At 32.1% G+C, this 6,375-nt stretch overlaps 1 pseudogene; it reads left to right on the top strand.

The window, feature by feature from the left end:
• Positions 1 to 1,862, top strand: part of LOC108759445 (uncharacterized) — a 2,331-nt pseudogene extending 469 nt beyond the window's left edge.
• Positions 1,863 to 6,375: the final 4,513 nt, after the last annotated feature.

The following is a 6,375-nucleotide window of genomic DNA, read 5'->3' as shown; positions in this document are numbered from 1 at the left end:
TAACAAAGGTATAATGTATTATCTTAATATGTTTTAATGATTATCTGTGTTGATGTTTTTTACATTTGAGTTGATTTTTATCTAGGTTTTAATTTTAAAAATTTACTATGAATCATGAAATACCATTAGGGGACAATAGTAACATCGATGCGTGGGGTCAGATATTCAATTTTATACTGTAGAATATGAATTTTGTAAGGACTGTTACTTCGGTACCTTTACTTAATAGCATTATCAGCGACTTTTTTATATTTGGCGAATACTTTTTGTAATCGAACCTTGGCGTATATCCCGGATTTATTTTTTGACAATTACATCTATTCATTGTTGGATACTCAGCGATATTTGAATGTTTGGCGTAAATCCAGGATCTACGCAGACTACATGTAACTGAAATCAAACCTGAACAACGAAGGCTTATTTTTAATAATTTTTATTATACTTCTTTAATTAGTGATCTATGTTAATCTATTGTAGTCAACCGCTTTCATATATATACTTGTTTATAACTTTGAAAATGAAGGTGATCGAAACGCTAGTTGATGTAGACATATTTTTAATTTGATGTAGTCATATTTTTACTTTGTTTTTACTTTTATTTTACTTAATGTCAACTGTATTATATCAATCATATGTATATTAAAATTTGTTTTGTTTTAGCTCGTAGCTCTTTTGATTTATTTTGTTTTATTTGAATTATTTGAGCCTTTCTTTATTATGTATTTTTATTAATAAAACCAATAAAATAATCATTATTTTATTTATAAATAGTATGGTACAATTGTTCCTCTCTACTGTTACAATCGTCCCAGGGGTTGGGACGGTTGTAACAAAATTCCTCATAGTCTTTTTTTAACTAAACAAACATAACTTTTTTCTAGTTACATTGAAAAATTGAATCAAAGAAAATTTTGTAGTTAAATAAATTCTACATCTAAAGGTATATACTTTTTTAAATGTAAATATTATATTTTTACTGTTATAACACTTCAAAGTCAAAATGTTACTTTTGTCCCCGGTCTCCCCTACATTGATACGTTGGATCAGGATGATTATAGCGTCAAACGTATGAAGCGTTGGTTTAAAGGTACGTTTCATGGTGCATATATGAAAAATTTCTTGCCGAGATTTTTTTGTGGTAAAGTAAAGCCTCTTATTAATGAATTCAAAAAACGTCGAAAACATTTTTCTCAAATGGAATTTACGGAAGAATGTTTGGAACAAAATTTGGGACTTTGGTCAAATTCACGTATGGTTTACATCTCTGTTTAACTGCAACGAATAATTTCCCAAGTCTGTCAGAAGCTATTGCATATCCATTCTGAAGTATTATATGCCATAAACACAAGTAATGTTATTATCTAATTATTATTATGACGCCCTTTTTATGAAATTCATTTTTAGGTATTATTGAAAATTGGTACGACCGTCGACTTTACCTCAACTAACTAAATTACTAAAAACTTTATTTTTGAAAGCTGGACCAGTTTAGCATAGCAACTGTATTAATTTGAATAATACTTTAAGACTGATTATTTATTGAAGCATCTATTCGTTTCCCTAAGAAAGAATTGCAATCCCATTTGTATTTTTGGAGATATTATGTTGAACAGCAATTCAAATGAGTTGCATAGGTAATCGTTTTAAATAAAAAGTAAAATCTGTAAACAGTGGATAATTTAATTTTGTAGAGCACTCATTTAGGAATATGTGAGATAACGTATAATTAACTTAGTAGACGGTCGCTAATTATTACTTGTTTCGTTTGACAGAGAAAAATATTTCTAAGCTTTGTTACGATCTTACCAAGTTTACTCCTAAAACCGAGCGTAGATGACGTCGTAATTCGTATGAACAGTTAAATATTAGGTATACAACTTTGCTACCGCCGTTTTCCTATAGATAGGCTTTAGCGGTAAGTGGTGGTCGAAATAAATAGATCACAGACATCATACAATAAACATGGGGATCTGTCAACATAATCCTACAGAAACATTAGTCGATTTGTGTCTGCATCATAAGTTATCCTCGATTGAAAATGTCAGTTTACGAGCCAAATTTTCGTCATTTGCGGCAGGTTTTAATTTTCTGCTTTAATATGAAGAAATCTGCGGCTGAGACTCATCGAATGCTCTCATATACTTATGGTGAGGCCGCTATTAGTGAAAGAACGTGTTGTGAGTGGTTTCAGCGCTTCAAGAACGGTGATTTTGACGTCGAAGACCGGCATGGCATAGCGGTGGAAGAGAGAAGGTTTTCGAAGATGCAGAATTGGAGGCATTACTTGATCAAGACTCGTGTCAAAATCAAGAAGAATTGGCACGATTATTGGGAGTGATTCAACAAGCCATTTCAAAACGCCTCAAAGCCATGGAAATGATTCAGATGCAAGGAAATTGGGTGTCGTACGAGTTGAAGACGAGAGATGTTGAACGGCGTTTGTTTGCTTGTGAACAGCTGCTTGAAAGGCAAAGACGGAAGGGATTTCTGCATCGCATTGTGACTGGGGAAGAAAAATGGGTTCATTACAATAACCCCGAGCGCAGAAAATCATGGGGAGTTCCCGGCCATGCTTTCACGTCGACGGCCAAATCGAATATTCACAGCTCCAAGGTCATGCTCTGTATTTGGTGGGACTAGCTCGGCATAGTGTATTATGAGCTGTTAAAACCGACTGAAATATTCACAGTCGATCGGTATCGAACGCAATTGATGCGTTTGAGCCGAGCATTGAAAGACAAACGGCCGCAATACAACGAGAGACACGATAAAATGATTTTGCAGCATGACAATGCTCGAACCCATGTTGCGAAAGTGGTCAAGACATACTTGGAAACGTTGAAATGAGCAGTCCTACCCCACTCGCCGTATTCTCCAGACGTTGCTCCCTCTGACTATCACTTGTTTCGATCAATGGCTTAGCTGACGAGCACTTCCAAAAAAAATTGGATCGATTCGTGGATCGCCTCAAAAGATGACCAGTTTTTTCGACGCGGAATTCTTACGCTGCCCGAAAGATGGGAGAAAGTAGTGGCCAGCGATGGAAAATACTTTAAATCATAAATATATAACCAGTTTTTTACAATGAAACCCCGAATTTCAGAAAAAACGGCGGAAGCAAAGTTGTATACCTAACAATATAATTTAAAAGTAATAATAAAAGTAATAATAAATTCTCTTTCATAATGCATGACTCACAAATCTAAATTTATTTTTATTTGATTTAAACTTTATAGCATTCACAACGATCATCGTAATTTACATGACTCTATAACTCAATCATGGATATGTTCCAAAATTGACTGCCAGTACTGAAAATCTATAGTACACGCAACGTAAACTGTAGCATTTTCGGTGCTGGCAGTCAATTTGGAACACAGCCCATATAAACACATGCTAGATATTTTAACTCTCATTGGGGGGATAGTTTTAATTTTTCTTATTTTTTGAAATATCCATATTTTTTAATATGATTCTGACTTTTCCTTATTAATATGCTTCTTATTTATATTATTTTTCTAAATATTATATTCTTACTATATTACCATGTTATTATTATATATCGAAATCTAGCAGAATTTATTATTACTTTTATTATTACTTTTAAATTACATTACAATTACATTACAATAATTATTATTATTTTTAAGTTATATACAATTATCTATTTTATTATTTATTTTTATTAATTACCATTCCAATTTCAAATTGTTTTTATAGTTTTTCTTACTTTATCTAGCAGCGCCAAGTTTTTTTACATGAAAAAATTTTCTATTTAGATTAAATTTTTTTATACGGTTAATTTTTTAATTTTTTGTGGTAACACTTAAATTGAGCAAGGTAACACAATTTTGTAATAATGTTTTGTATAATGTTTTGAAGGAGAATTAAATAACCACTACTTTAGTTGGAAAAGGAAATCTCTTTCAATGAATTGTGATATAATAATTTCATTTAAGAGGAATTTGAACCTTTTGGATTGGAATAGGAAGATTCTATAATAAGTATACGTATACTTAGGTTTCATTGCATAAAAATTAAAGAAGGTACCATTTGGATTAAGTAAATAATAAAGATAGTATCACTTGAGATTTACTTTTCATTTTGTAGAATTTAACTTGGCGCCACAGTTGTTGAGATCAAATCGTTCGTACAAATAATACATACCATTAGATTAATATTTATTATTTATTTAATTTGGCATGGTATAAAGAAGTGGGATTTAACTTGGCGTCAGTTCTTGATATCAAATCTTTTATAGGAATGATACATATCATTAATGTTAATATTATTTATTTAATTTGATATTCGAATTACATGGAATTTAACTTGGCGCCAATTGTTGAAATCAAATCTTTTTTACGAATAATACAAAAAGTTTTGATAAAGTTTTGATGAATTTAGATTGGAGCCAATTTTGTTGATATCAAATCTTTTATACGAATGATACATATCATTAGAGTTAAATAAATTAAGAAAAAAATTAAAGTTACTGTTATTTTTTCTTTGGGAGGCATAAAATGGTAAAATTTAACTTGGTGCCAGTTGTTGATATCAAATATTTTATACAAACGATACATATCATTAGTTTTACTAAACAGCAAACGTGATTAGTCATCAATTTCACGGCCAATTAAGTAATTGGCGTTGATGAAACTGTCCCAAATGGTGATTCTTTACGAGAAGCACACACGCTTAGCGTGTTTTTTACCTTTTTTCAAAAAGGTTAGTTTGTATACTGTCATATATAGAATATGAATTTAACTTGGCGTCACAATTGTTGATATCAAACCTTTATACAGATAATATATATATCATTAGATTTAGTAAATTTTGTGATATAATGATTTTCATGTAATAATTTTTGAAAGAAAATAAAGCCATTATAAGTTGGTTTGCAATGTATCATATACAAAGAATTTCATCAAACAGCACACGCAATTAGTCATCAGTTCCACGGTCAATTAAGTAATAACATTTGGTGAAACCAGCCCAAATGGTGGTTTCCACACGAGCAGCACGCACGCTTTTTTTAACTTTTTTTAAAAAGGTAAGTTTGTATACGATTAAAGTTACTATTACTTAATTAAAAAATCCCACTACTACCCCAATCGTCTTATAATAGTAAAATTTAACTTGATAGAATTTATAAAATTTAATAAAATTTAACTTGATAGAATTTATAAAATTTATCTTGATAAAATTGAACTTTTGACTAGCATCAATTGTTGACATAAAATCGTTATACGATAAGATATACGTATATAAAATTTAACGTGATAGAATTTATAAAATTTAATAAAGTTTAACTTGATAGAATTTATGAAATTTATCTTGATAGAATTTAACTTTTGACTAGCATCAATTGTTGACGTCAAATCTTTATACGATAAGATATACCTATATAAAATTTAACTTGATAGAATTTATAAAATTTTACTTGACAGAATTTAACTTAGTATCAATTGTTGACATCAAATCTTTATACGATAAGGTATACGTATACTTAGGTTTCATTGTATAAAAATTATAATATAGATAGTACCATTTGAATTAAATAAATAATAAAGATTGTATTACTTGGTTTTCTCGACGGCAAACGTCTAGACATTCACTTCCTCGAAGGCTAACACCTAGACACTAATTTTCTCGACGGCAAACACCTAGACACCCATTTCCTCGATGGCAAACACTTAGACACTCACTTCCTCGTAAGCGAATATCTAGACACCCATTTCCTCGACAGCCAACACCGAGACATTTATTTCCTCGAAAGTGAACACCTAGACATTCCCTTCCTCGAAGACGGATACCTAGACACCCACTTCCTCGAAAGCGAACACCTAAACACCTATTTCCTCGACGGCGAACATCTAGACACTCCCTTCCTCGGAGGCGAACACCTAGACACCCATTTCCTCGATGGCGAACACCTAGAAACCCATTTCCTCGACGGCAAACACCTAGACACTCACTTGCTCGAAGGCGGACACCTAGACACTCACTTCTTCGGAGGCGAACACCTAGACACCCATTTCCTAGACGGCGAACACCTAAACACCCATTTCCTCGACGGCAAACATCTAGAAACTCACTTCCTCGAAGGCGAATACCTAGACATCCATTTCCTTGAGAGCCAACATCTAGACACTTATTTCCACGAAAGCGAACACCTAGACATTCCTTTCCTCGAAGGCAGAAACCTAGACACCCACTTCCTCGAAGGCGAACACCTAGACACCCACTTCCTCGACGTGGTAAATACCTAGATCTTGAACGACAATTTCGATATTTCATTTTAATTTTAATTAATGTTTCATTTTAGTTTTAATTAATAAAATTTGCGCGGCATGAGCGTCACATCGTATTTTTGCA

The sequence above is a fragment of the Trachymyrmex cornetzi genome, unplaced genomic scaffold, assembly GCF_001594075.2.
Source record: "Trachymyrmex cornetzi isolate Tcor2-1 unplaced genomic scaffold, Tcor1.1 scaffold186, whole genome shotgun sequence".
NCBI lineage: Eukaryota > Metazoa > Arthropoda > Insecta > Hymenoptera > Formicidae > Trachymyrmex > Trachymyrmex cornetzi.
The sequence above is the reverse complement of the archived record's forward strand: the minus strand, read 5'-3'. Positions and strand labels throughout refer to the sequence as shown.